Source organism: Cucurbita pepo, chromosome 13 (assembly GCF_057944985.1).
Source record: "Cucurbita pepo subsp. pepo isolate OVF chromosome 13, ASM5794498v1, whole genome shotgun sequence".
Classification (NCBI taxonomy): Eukaryota; Viridiplantae; Streptophyta; class Magnoliopsida; order Cucurbitales; family Cucurbitaceae; genus Cucurbita; species Cucurbita pepo.
The window spans coordinates 9,990,870-10,005,815 of record NC_141810.1 but is presented as its reverse complement, the minus strand read 5'-3'; the positions used below and the strand labels follow the sequence as shown (position 1 = coordinate 10,005,815).

General features: G+C 32.4%; 1 non-coding gene across 1 annotated transcript; it reads left to right on the top strand.

Moving 5' to 3' along the window:
- Positions 1-9,631: 9,631 nt before the first annotated feature.
- On the top strand, positions 9,632-9,713 carry TRNAS-GCU (transfer RNA serine (anticodon GCU)). Its single transcript has one exon. It is a non-coding gene; the product is annotated as a tRNA-Ser (tRNA).
- Positions 9,714-14,946: the final 5,233 nt, after the last annotated feature.

Sequence of the window (14,946 nt, the reverse complement as noted above, 5' to 3'; positions counted from 1 at the left end):
TAAAGAATTAAACAATTTAGATATGGGAGTAGAATTAAACTGCCAAGAGAAACTGATTAAAAGAATTACATTTAAATTGCTTAAAATAATTTAAATTGCTTAAAATAATTAGATATGAAGGTAGAATTGAACTGCTTGAAAAAAAAATGGGAAGGAAAATGGAATGTTCAGAGAAATAAAGTGAGGGAAAGAAAATGGAAGAAATGAGAAATTATTATATTTGTATCTATAGGATATATATTAAAGGTTAATTATTCAAATTGCTTCAAATATTAATAATATTGAGATATCTTTAATTTAAGTTTTAAGTTTTATTATCTTATATAATTGAGAAACAATGAAAACATAGAACTCGATTTTTATTGAGGTGGTTTAGAGCTGTATTTCACAATGTTAGTTGGATTATTAATTAAAATGTGAAATACTAATAAAAGGTGACAAACGATGTGATAGGAAGCAAACCTTGGCAACATTTAGTGTAGTTCTTGAGGAACGGGAGCTTACGTTAAAAAAATTAGAGAATACTTCGGCTAAGGCCAACCAGGTAAGTAGCTCACCCGTCGTAGGTTACGCGTTATTTGCTGTATGTTGGCACGTGCCCATGGATATGCACGTGTCATCAAATTGTATGCTAGTTTAAGGTGCTTAAGTACGAAATCATGTGAACGTGAATGTATGTTATGTATGCTGCTTAGTTGACGTGATATGTTATGCATGTGATGATGTGTGGTCCTTGAACGATTATGGCTTGTTTGTATGAATATTTGAATGTAACTGCATGAATTATATGACACGAAATACGGTAGTTTGCATGAAACATAACCCCACTAGGAATATGTATGATATGTAAAGAAATGAGAATGAGATTGACATGTAAGCATGAAAACGTGACAGGGAGTTATGTTCATTAATGATAACTGTAGGACTAGTGGGACCTCATGCATATTGTGTGTTCATGCATTTGGGGGGATATCTCTATCCCATCATGAGGGTACGGACGCGTACATCCAATGGCAGGACAACGATCGTTATGCTTTGCATAGCGTTGCCGTGACGGTTCTAGTTTTAACAGGTCCCGGTATAAGAGGCTCCCTAAGTATGCCCACCGGCTAGGGACAGTGGTCCAGCGGTGTGCGAACTAGCTGGTGAGCCCATACTCGCACGTATGGGCTACATGTAGAGTATATGGTACACGTCCACGATTACCTGTTAGGATTACACCGTAGGGGAAACGAAACGAACGAAAGATAGGTCCCATCATTTTATTGCATGTGATTGTTGCATAACCCCGATAGGGGGTCACTTACAGAGTATTCTAGAAATACTCAAGCCTCGTGCTACTTTACTTTTTCAGGTTAAGGCGAGGCACTCCTATACGGCTGACGACGGCATCGCAACTCGAGACCATGGCGCATGCATAGGGTAGTGGTATTTATTTTCTTAGTCTTAGGCTAGAATAGGATGTTTTTTAAAACTTAAACTCTTATTCATTTTATGTCGTTTTAAAGATGTTTTCGAAACATGTAAGTCCATGCCTGTGTTTTAAGATAAAGGTTATGTTTTATGGAATTTAAATGAAGTCTTCCGCATTTAATGTTTATGGTATGTATACACTAGCGACCTTAAATTAAGTAGAAAATTTTGGGTTGTTACAAGAATTGTCATCTATGAGTTAGTATGTATGCATACAGATATTATCAAAATCATAATGTCCACAAGCCATTAGTGCCACTCAAACAGAGGTCGTGCATCACCATGACATGCATGGATCACTATATGGTCGTGCCTCACCATGGCATGCATGGATCACTATATAGTCGTGCCTCACCCTGTGCATATATATGTATGTATCACACAGCACACGCGCTCATTTATATTAGAAACATATCTACATGCATAAATACATACATACATATACATATATACACATCAACATATATAACATGTATGTACTTATACATTTTTATAATTTTCATCCTTTTTTATAATTTTAATATTTTTTGTTTTAAATGTGCAAAATGTTACCACATATTCCCTCTATGTTCAGTTTATTAAAAAAATATTTTCCAAATAATTGTAAAATTTGGAAGATTTCTATATTAGATAATAACTAATAGTCTGATTATTATAAATACTTTATTATAATTTTATTTGATAACAAATGATTTTTTTTTTCTTTTTGAAAAATAAAATTATAGGTCATATTCAATTCCGTTTAAACATAAGTTAAGAAAATTTCTTAAAAAAGAAAAAAATATAAAAGAAAATTTTTAACAAAAATATCAAAAGAATAAATGGGAATTAATTTTAAGTTATTCTCTTCCGCCCCTATTCAACTCATTAAATTTTAATCAAATCAATATAGAAATATCACAAATAAACAAATAAAATATTTTTGGTTGAATATGTTCCTAATTTAATTATTTGGATAGTAAAATTTTTCAATCAAATAATGAATTCGGCTTAAGCTAATCATAAAATACCTATGTTAGGTTGATTCGAGTTATTGGAATAATTTATTAAAAAAATTAATATAATAAAATGTTAATATGGAAATGATTTTATAATTTGTTTTTAAATACGAATTTAGTTGACTTGGTTTGATCCTGTTATTTGAATAACTATTTTAACACCCTAATAATCATAAAACAATTTTTAAAAAACAAACAAAAATACGATGACAAATTTAAAACGCTTTCACTCTTTTATGTTTTCTTATCTGTTATATTATTCTAAATAGATCATGAGACTAATATTCTAGGTTAATGTTCAATTACCTGTTATATTATTCTAAACAGATCATGAGACTAATATTCTAGGTAAATCCCATGGTTCCACCTTTTATGCAATAATGAAATAGCAATAATAAATTCATTTCCTATTTTTAATTCCTATTTTTAAGCAATAATGTAATAATAGTAATTAATTTTTTTTTTCTTTTGCAGGTGGAGACCTACACGCTACCAAATGAGAAATTAACAAGCTCTACAGATGTGCCAGAGAGCTATTATTTTGGTGTTGTAGTGTAGTTTTAATAAGTAGTGTGTTGAGTAAGGCACCAATGATTCTTAAACAATGAACAAGTTCTCTACATTTCTTTTGGATACATGGCCTTGCAAAGTGTGAGCAAGTCTCAAACGAAAATTAGGTGTCATGCTAAAAAGTTGCCATGTAGTCAATGGCTAGAATTCCTTGAGAGTTTTGATGCAAATTGGAGCTATGAAATCATGCTAGATGAAGTTCTAAGTATGCTTAAACAAGTAGCCGTGTTGAGTTCTCTTTAAACATTACTTGTGGATATCGTCATGGTTTGCTTAGAATTTAAATATACATGTTATGATAGAACTGAGCATGTTTTTAATAGTAATTTTGATTATTATATTTACAATTTGGTATTATTCATTGTATGAAAAATTTAAGAACGTGTAGTCTTGAACAATATGTGGTTGACTTATTGAACGATCTTGATAAACTAAAGAATCTATAGTATATATGTTTATATGTATGTATACGTGTCGTCTTGAACAATAATATATATGTATGTATGTATACGTGTAGATATATACAACGCCTACTTATACATTTTTACAATAAATGAAAAATAATTCATCTAATTAAATGTAAATCAAATCAGTAAATAAATAAGATTGTAAACTTTTTCAATCGAATGAAGTCTTGTCGAATAAGGAATTTAGTCTAATCTAATACTAAAATATTTAAGTTAAATTGATTCAAGTGGTTAGAGTAATTTATTAAAAAATTAATTTTTTTTAAAAATAAAATGTTAGTATAGAAAACATTTAATAATTTATTTTTAAGTATAAATTTAATTGACTTGGTTTGATGACCGAGTAACTATTTTAACATCGTAATGAAACAAATTTAAAAAAATAAATAAATAACCAAAATAAGATGCCAAATTTAAAAACATTTCACTCTTTAAATTTTTTTAGATGTTGTATTGTCTTTCTTTACACGTTGTATTGTCCTTAATTGGACTATTATTCACTATTCCATTTACCACTCAAATTTCCTCTAAATAATAATAATAATAATAAAAATAAAAAAATAAGAATAAAATAAATTCTTTTCCTATTTTTAAGTCCTAAATTATCCTATAAAATAGTTTGTCGTCTTGATCTAAAAACCATAAATTCAAAAAGAAAATTCAACATAAATCTTCCTCCAAAACCCACAAAAACCAATGTAATTTTTCTCCATTCGAGAAATGAACATGCTCTAGAGATGTGCCAAAGTGCTAATATTTTTGTATTGTAGTGTAGTTTCGATAAATAGTGTGTTGAGTAAGGCATCAATCATTTTTAAGAAATAAACAGGGCCTCGACATTTCTTTTGAATTCATCACCTTGCAAAATGTGAGCTTTCATGGGAAAGTTAGGTGCCCTACTAAAAAGTTTTCCTATGATATATGAGTGAGTGTAACGACCCTATATTTCTAGTAACCTAAAGTCGTTACCTTCATCATAACATACTCTCTTGTGCGGAAATAAACATTTAAAACTTCATCATAAAACATTTTCATGGACTTACATGCTCAAAAACTTCTTTAAAATAACATAATGAAAAATAAAATAAAAAAAATAAACATTAAAAGTAAAAATACGGTACACTGAATCAATTAATTGAGCAAATTAATATTTCACATGAGACTCAATCTTAATCCTCGTTAAGTTATGAATTTCGACTCTAAAGGGATGTCATTTGATTCACATGGGTGATAATTACTCTTGTAGCCAACTCAATATGCCTTACCATTTTGGGGACCTGGCCAAATATTGAGTCGAAAGCATAATTTTACAAAATGGAGTTCACTTTTTTCAATATAAGGTAAGTCGTTGAATAACCCTTGAGTGTTAATTTCAGAACTTGAAAAATGGGATCCCACCTTCTCAATGTTTCGAGAGGGGCGTAGTTTCTAATTAGATCATAAATAAATTATTTATAAGAGAATGGATGGTACTTCAGGCAAAAAAATGTAATTGTATGTGTAAAATAAACTTTAACCCAATTATAATTATGAACAACTCACAAATAATTGACTAGCTTGTGATGATTATATATTAATGGAGACGAAGAATTTAATTTTTAATAATAATTTTTGTTATTTGATTTATAATTTAATATTATCTATTGTATGAAAGAGTATAATCTTGAACAATATGTACTTCACTTACTGGAGTATCACGTTCGAGTAATAATGTAAACAGTTTATAGTAAATGGATAATGTTGAGTGTCTTATCCTCATAATACTATTGATACCCCCATTGTAATTATTAAAAATGATTTATCCAAATTATTCACGTGGGACATGCGAGTTGATTATCATATACATGAGTTTGTATAAGACTCACCACATATATTTAATTTCTCTTTTTAAATCAATTAATTAAAAAAACTAATATTTCGCATGATGATCCAACTTGACTCGATCTTAATCCTCATTGAGTTATGAATTTATGCCTGTGAAGGGTTGTCTTTTGATTTTGCATGGGTGATAATGACGTTTTGTATCCAATACAATGTGCCTACAATTTTGAGGTCCTGGCCAAATAGGGAGCTCTAAACATAATTTCACAAAATGGATTGCATATAAAGTAAGTTGATGAAAAATTCCCTTATTTTGGAACTTGAAAAAAAACGGGATCCCACCTTCTCAATGTTTCAAGAGAGGCTTTTGACCTAGTTGTAATTATAAACCCCTCAGAAAAAATTAATTAGTTTGTAATGATGATATTAATGGACAAACTTGTCATATAGTACATTGTAACTCTAGATTTATAATAGGGTATCTTATAGTTAATGAATGAAAATTAATTAATTACAGAGTTTAATTAATCAACTTTTATATTATTAATGGAGCTAGGCGTCCCCTTGCCAACTCATAAGACTTAATTTGAAGTGCTTAAATTAATATTTAGTTATAGGGCTCCTAGTAGACTCAATTAAAACATATTGACATGATAGAGTTGAGGTTGTGAGATTGGATAACATCCATGTACCCTATAAGCACAGGCCATCATAGATGAGACACATTCTTATGCCAATGAGGTAGATTCATAGTAGTCCCACTACGATTAAACCTTACTTAGAACTCAATCTGTTTCGAGTATATGGTATCGTGTATGGAAATAAAGTAGAGGTTCTTATCAAGATTTTTGTTTCATAAACCAACTTTGAATGGATTAGGGACAACATGAATACACTATGAGATGGCTACGTGAGGATCCCTCCCTCCCAGATTATGACATGATATTATGATCCGACTTTAGTCATCACCTATTCCTTAGTATGTATGCATTCGGTCACAATTATACAACCATAATATCCCTAGACCATATATCATGAGCGAAAATGATTTTGTGCTTAATAAGACCTTTGTTTTGTAAACTAGTCCTTGGGTGGACCAAAGACCATATGGATATATTATGAGATGGGAGAAAAGTGTATGGCACGATGTTGTGGTCCTACTTTAGAATTGTCATCTATTATTTAGTATGTATGCACACAGATATTATCAAGATCATAACATCCACAGGCCATCAGTGCCACTCAAACGGAGGTCGTGCATCACCATGACATGCATGGATCACTATATGGTCGTGCTTCACCATGGCATGCATGGATCACTATATGGTCGTGCCTCACCCTATGCTTATATATGTATGTATCACACAACACACACGCACATATATAATAGATACATATCTACATGCATAGATACACACATACATATACATATATACGCATCACACATATATATGTATGTATGTAGTTATACATTTTTATAATTTTCATCTTCTTTTATAATTTTAATCTTTTTGTTTTGAATGTGCAAAATGGTTCCATATATGCCCTCTATATTCGTTTATTAAAAAAATATTTCCCAAATAATTGTAAAATGTCCAACATTTTATATTAGATAATAATCTTTATATTAAATAGTCTGATTTTTATAAATACTTTATTATAATTTTATTCAATAACAATCGATATACTTTTTTTATTTTTTTATTTTTTGAAAAATAAAATTGTAGGTCATATTTCACTTCGATTTAAAAATAATTTTTGAAAATTTCTTAAAAAAGAAAAAATATAAAAGAAAAATTTTAACAAAAATATCAAAAAAAAAAAAATAATAATTTTGAGTTACTCTCTTCGGCTCATATTCAACTCATTAAATTTTAATCAAATCAATATAGAAATATCAAAAACTAAACAAATAAATATTTTGGTTGAATAGGTTCCTAATTTAATTATTTAGATGGTAAAAAATTCCAATCAAATAATGAATTTCACTTAAGTTAATCATAAAATATTCATATTAGGTTGATTGGAGTTATTCGAATAATTTATTAAAAAAAATTAATAAAAATAAAATGTTAATATGGAAATCAATTTATAATTTGTTTTTAAATATTAATTTAGTTGCCTTGGACTTGGGATTCGATGAAAATGATGATTTCGAGCTAACCTTTGGCGATCTTGACGGTCTTTTCCTTCCCTATGAGGCTAACGATTTCCTCATCTCCGAAGATTTGGATCAAACTACCAATTCGTTGGATCAAACTCCCATGACTACCAAACTTCTTGAATATCCTTAAAATTACACCTTATTCCAATTCCCGAAGATGAGGAAATCGTAGTTTGATCCAAATCTTCGGATATGAGGAAATCGTCAACCTCATAGGGAAGGAAAAGACGGTCAAGATCGCCAAAGGTTAGCTCGAAATCATCATTTTCGTTGAATCCCAAATCCAAGGTCGTGAAATAAACAGAAGGGTCACTAGGGGCGGCATAATTGGCATCTTTTGTAGAAACATCATCTTGATGTACAACGTTTGTTGGCTGGTCAAGAACCTCAGTGGTTAAGTAGTATTCCCAAATTGGATCAAAGAATTTTTTCTTACGTGTACAACATTTGCTTTTGATTCTTGCATTTTGACTCGGCAATTTGGCTTAATATGGCCTGGCTTTCCGCAACGATGACACACCACAACATTTGCTTTTGATTCCTGCATTTTGACTCGGCAATTTGGCTTAATATGGCCTGGCTTTCCGCAACGATGACACACCACTTTCACCTGACAATCTCGTTTAAAATGGCCAGGTTTTCCACACCTGTAGCAAGCTTTAAATGGCTTTTTTGACGACTGCTCACTCTTGAATTGATTCACATTGCTTGATGAAGGCTTTAAATGAAAATTTTCTCAATGAAAATTTTCGAAGAAGGCTTTAAATGAAAATTTTCTCAATGAAAATTTTCTCCTTTGATCGTTGACATACAACGCATCTTCTGACTTTGGGAAAAACTCGTTGCCGCTGGTCATTTGCTTAACCAAGACTCCCTCATTTGAATGAAGATTCTCCAGTTCAATTACCGTAGGCTGATTTGTCCACCTTTGTATTGAGGAAACCAAAGGCATAAATTCTTTTCGTAATCCACGAATAAGATAACGCCGTAATCGAACATCACTCACTGGCTCCTCAGCATCTACTTCTGAAATTTCAGAACATAGATTTTTCAATAGAAAAATTACCTTGAGTTACCACAGCTAGTTGATTCTCTATAAATTGCAATCATATTTTTCTTAGTGAACAACTTTTGAAGGGGTTCCCACACTTGCTTGGGTGACTTTAAATCACGAGCATTGTCAATATACTCCTTTCTAATCAAAGTTCGCAAGGTAAATAAGACTTTTCCACATTTTATCTTCCATTGTTGGCGTAATTTTGCATTTTGTGGAGTATCTGCGAAATTGTTGTGTCATCACCTTCAATTAAATCCCACAAATCTTGCCCTTCAGATAAGCTTCCATGCATAACTTTCAATAACTAAAGTTATTGACAACAATCTTTTCCATAGCTACACCCATAGAAGCACCTCCACCATTCATCTCGTTGAGTAATAATATCAAACCGTATCAACTTGGCTCTGATACCAACGGTCACAATATCTCACGCTCAACGGTGGGAATAAATATGAAATTATTATTACTCAAAGAAGATAATACAGGAACAACTAAAATAATAGTGGCATGTGTTTTAATAAGGCGGAGGGCTCCTATTTAAACAAAAATAAATCCTATAAATAGCTCCTACAAAAACTCTACTGAAATAAACTATTCCTCTGTCAATGGCTTAACATACAAAAACTCTACTGAAATAAACTATTCCTCGATAAATGGCTTTAACAAGTTGACTAATTCCATCTAACAATAAGTTGCACTCATTTTGACAATGATTTGTGTTTGAGTGTTGCACTAATTTTGACAATTACTTGTGTTTGAGTCATAGTAAGTAATTTTTGTTCTTTTACTGTTTTTGAAAATGTATTAGAGAAAGTTTGACTTTCAAATTTTTGTATAGCTTAGACCTCTGCTACAAAAAACATGTGTCTCTTTTGCCGAGTGGTTAAGGCGTGTGCCTGCTAAGTACATGGGGTTTCCTTGTGAGAGTTTGAATCTCTCAGACGACGTCAAATAAACTTTTAATGCCGAGTTAATAAGATATTTGTATTTTTTTTTTCTTTTATTTTTTTTCAAAACCTATTAGAAAAAGTTCAACTTTCAAATTTTTGTATAGCTTAGATCTCTACTACAAAAGATATGTGTCGCTTTGGCCGAGTGGTTAAGGCGTGTGCCTGCTAAGTACATGGGGTTTCCCCGCGAGAGTTTGAATCTCTCAGGCGACGTGATAAAATTTTAATGCCGAGTTAATTAGGCTTAGACTTCTACTACAAGGGACATGTGTTGTTTTGGCCGAGTGGTTAAGGCCTGTGCTCGCTAAGTACATGGGTCCAATCTCTCAATCGTGAACTAAAATTTTAATGTCGAATTAATTAGATACTTGTTTTTTTTTTTCTTTTATTTTTTTTAAAATCTATTAGAGAAAGTTTGACTTTCAAATTTTTGTATAGCTTAGACCTCTACTACAAAGGACATGTGTGGCTTTGGCCGAGTGGCTAAGGCGTCTGCATGCTAAGTACATGGGGTTTCCCCGCAATAGTTCAAATCTGTCGTCAGGTGATGCAAAATATACAAACGTACCTATGGCAGCATGAAAACAATTGGGGGTGACACTCGAGGAAAAGATCATGTCACACCCGAATAAAGGAGGGTACATGAATGAAGTGAGAGGGATCCGAATGAGAGTACTTCTAAAGATATAATGACTAAGAAACTTAAAAGTTACCATCTTTACCAAAATGGTGCACTTTCCTTCGGTAGGTTCAACAAAGAAATTCTAAAATTAAGTATGCTTTCCTTGGAAATGTTTTTTATGTTGTGTGACCTTAGAGAAATATTTTTATAAAGCATGTGAATGAAGATAGAGCATGCTCAAAAAATTTGCGTCAGTTTGTGGGGATAATCTTCACTCTTAGAAGTGAGAAACAAATACTATGACCATGTTGGAGTAGAATGTTGGGGCCATCAAGTGCTAAATCCAGATTTCAAATTTGGGATTCAAAATTCTAATTTGAATCTTAGACATGTGTAGGTTAACACGACATCAATGAAAAATAAAATAGTTTAAATAAGTTGTATAAGGAGGTAATCTAATTCTAGTTTTATCTCTGGGTTGATCCAAATTTTGTACAATGAGGTGTTAATCTCTTTGATTCAAGAGTTCTTGCTTCAACAAAAGCTTGGATAGCTGGGCTGAGAATTATGGTTTCCTTATCACCGGTTCTCACAATTTTCTTTATGGTTCCAGAAATTAGACTTCAAGATGGATCTATTAAAGATAATTTGGAGCAACCGAATACCAAAAGCTCAAGAACAAAGGACCCGAATGTCAACGTCGAGGTAATAGTCATCTTAGACTTTTCTTAAGAAATACTTTAGAAATCATTTGGATTTCATTAGGGAACTTAAGCTAAGTATGAATTAATGGAACCGTGAGTTTGTTGGGTTTTATGTCCTAAAACTCATAGTTTGTAAACAAAAACATATTATATTTTCAATAAAGTTATTATTGTTGTTTATTCAGTAAATATTGTTATTGAATAAAGTGAACTTTACGATGATTAATCTAAATCCAATAAACTAAGAACACTTTGGCTATAGTATGATTACTTGAACTATATGTAGAGACATAAGAGTGGATCAAGTTCAAGTATATAGTCAAAATGATCTATAGTATAAGGATAAGGCTGAGTACCTTATTCTGGGGACACTATGGATGCGGCCCACTTTTGTATATGATATAAACAATGTGATCACTAAATTGTACATGTGGAGACATGTGAGTGGGGGCGTCCTATGCAATGAGTATTGCATAAGATCGGACCATGAAGAAAACCACTCTCACTTTATAATGTTGTTTACTGTTGAGACTGATTTTCTTTTCATTCGATAACCTAGGTAACTCGGTTTTAATCCTGAGCTAACCATGAACTCTTGTTTATTCGGAATTATCCTTAGATTTGCATGGGTTAGAGTGGCTCTAGTTCGCCGACTCAATAGGCCTCCCATTTTAGGGGTAAGACTGGGTGAATGGCTGGGGACGTGAGGTGCAAGATGGAATTCACTCCTACCCACTTTTAGGGATAGAAGAGAGGTAGTTTCCTTAAGCACTGACTTCAGGTCTTGAACAAGGGGCCCCACCCTCTAATTAGCCTGAGAAGGATTCGGTTTACTGGTTGGACCACAAACCAATTGTTCATTAGAGGATTAGTGAGACATAAGGAACAAGAAGTAACTTTAGGGGTAAAACGGTAAATTGACCCAGCTCTAGTTACGAACAACCTGTGAAGGATCGACTTACTAATCATGGTTATATCAAATGGACAGAAATATATCTATAGTGAGGGGAGTGCAACTACTAGGCTAAAGTGGAGTGTCTTAGTAGTTAACGAATGTTGGTTAACCAGGTTAATGAGTTTAACCGGTTAATCTTGGTGTTGGGTTTTATGTCCTAAAACTCATAGTTTGTAAACAAAGATATATTCTATTTTCAATAAAGTTATTATTGATGTTTATTCAGTAATAAATTGTTATTGAATAAAGTGAACTTAACGATCATTAATCTAAATCCAATAAACTAAGAACACTCTGGCTATAGTATGATTACTTGAACTATATGTAGAGACATAAGAGTGGATCAAGTTCAAGTATATAGTCAAAATGATCTATAGTATAAGGATAAGGCTGAGTACCTTATTCTCGGGACACTATGGATGCGGCTCACTTTTGTATATGATATAAACAATGTGATCACTAAATTGTGCATGTGGAGACATGTGAGTGGGGGCGTCCTATGCAATGAGTATTGCATAAGATCGGACCATGAAGAAAACCACTCTCACTTTATAAAGTCGTTTACTGTTGAGACTGATTTTCTTTTCATTCGATAACCTAGGTAACTCGGTTTTAATCCTGAGCTAACCATGAACTCCTGTTTATTCGGAATTATCCTTAGATTTGCATGGGTGAGAGTGGCTCTAGTTCGCCGACTCAACAGGCCTCCCATTTCAGGGGTAAGACTGGGTGAATGGCTGGGGACGTGGGGTGCAAGACGGAATTCACTCCTACCCACTTTTAGGGATAGAAGAAAGGTAGTTCCCTTAAGCACTGACTCCAGGTCTTGAACAAGGGGCCCCACCCTCTCATTGGCCTGAGAGGGATTCGGTTTACTGGTTGGACCACAAACCAATTGTTCATTAGAGGATCAGTGAGACATAAGGAACAAGAAGTAACTTCAGGGGTAAAACGGTAAATTGACCCAGCTCTAGTTACGAACAACCTGTGAAGGATCGACTTACTAATCATGGTTATATCAGATGGACAGAAATATATCTATAGTGAGGGGAGTGCAACTACTAGGCTATAGTGGAGTGTCCTAGTAGTTAACGAATGTTGGTTAACCAGGTTAATTAGTTTAATCGGTTAATCTTGGATCGTTGGAGCCCATGATCTATAGGTCCATTAGGTCCCTCTGCTAGCTCATATCGGACTAAACCATAGAACAGTGTAACGAGTGAGTTTGAAGTGTTCGAATTCAAATTAGGGAATATGCGTTACATATATACGATATATTTAACCGCAATTTTGTTTTATTTACGAATTAAACAAAAAGAGAGAATCTGAGATATTTAAATAAGATTTAAATATCTTAATCAATTATGTGTCGGAATTGATTGGGATTGACATTTGAATTAATATTAAATATTAACTAAATAGTTTAATTAATCATTTAATGTTACTTTAATTTGAAATTCATTATTCAAATTAATTGTTGAATTAAAATGAAGAAAAGTCAAAATGTTGACTTTCATCTAATGGAAAAATCCATGTTAGTGGAATTTTGAGGTGTCAAAATTTGGTTTAATCAAACTTGCATGTTTGCCAAATAAACCCCACAAGTTTGAGTGGAATTTTGAGTGTCAAAATTTGGTTAACTCAAACATGCATGTTTGCCACATAATCCCAAACATTTGAGTGGAATTTTAAGTGTCAAAATTTGGTGATCTCAAATTTGCATGAACATGCAAACATGACTCTTTAAATAGAGTGATCATGATACTTGGAATTTATTCTTCATCTTGATGAAAAACCTTGAGACAAACACTCTCTTTCACATATACAAAATCCCTCCCAAGTTTAGTCACTCACCGGATTCCACAATCCCGTTCTAAGGCCGGAGGATAGTGGAGAAGACACTAGTGGTGGTTTGAAATCGGTTCGTGAAGCAAAAGGAGTTTGAACTACAAAAGGTTAGTATTTAAACTCATTAAGTTTTAATACTTATGAACATGCTAGTTATTTACAATAATTGATGTTCTAAAAGTGCCTAAGATCCAAATTGCTTCCGCATGTGTTATATTAACACCATCACTTGGATCGTTGGAGCCCATGATCTATAGGTCCATTATGTCCCTCTGCTAGCTCATATCGGACTAAACCATAGAACAGTGTGACGAGTGAGTTCGAAGTGTTCGAATTCAAATTAGGGAATATGCGCTACATATATACGATATATTTAACCACATTTTTGTTTTATTTACGAATTAAACAAAAAGAGAGAATCTGAGATATTTAAATAAGACTTAAATATCTTAATCAATTATGTGTCAGAATTGATTGGGATTGGCATTTGAATTATATTAAATATTAATTAAATAGTTTAATTAATCATTTAATATTACTTTAATTTGAAATTGATCATTCAAATTAATTGTTGAATAAAAAATGATGAAAGTCAAAATGTTGACTTCATTTAATGGAAAATGCATGTTAGTGGAATTTTGAGTTGTCAAAATTTGGTTTAACCAAACTTGCATGCTTGCCAAATAAACCCCACAAATTTGAGTGGAATTTTGAGTGTCAAAATTTGGTTAACTTCAAACATGCATGCTCGCCACATCATCCCAAACATTTGAGTGGAATTTTTAGTGTCAAAATTTGGTGATCTCAAATTTGTATGAACATGCAAACATGACTCTTTAAATAGAGTGATCATGGTACATGGAAGGACTTCTTCTTCTTGGTGAAAAACCTTGAGAAAAATCTCTCACAAACACTCTCTTCACATATACAAAATCCCTCCCAAGTTTAGTCACTCACCGGATTCCACAATCCCGTTCTAAGGTCGGAGGATAGTGGAGAAGACACTAGTGGTGGTTCGAAACCGGTTCGTGAGGAAAAAGAAGTTTGAACTACAAAAGGTTAGTATCTAAACTCATTAAGTTTTAATACTTATGAACATACTAGTTATTTACTATAATTGATGTTCTAAAAGTGCATAAGATCCAAATTGCTTCCGCATGTGTTATATTAACACCATTAGAGTTAAGATTCCGAACTAAGTGATTTGCTCGAGATTCGATTAACATTAAAATTATCAACTAAATGAACTCTGGTGCCCATGAAATTTTAATGCTAAGCATATGATAGCATATTAAGATTATATATGAAACTTTTTTG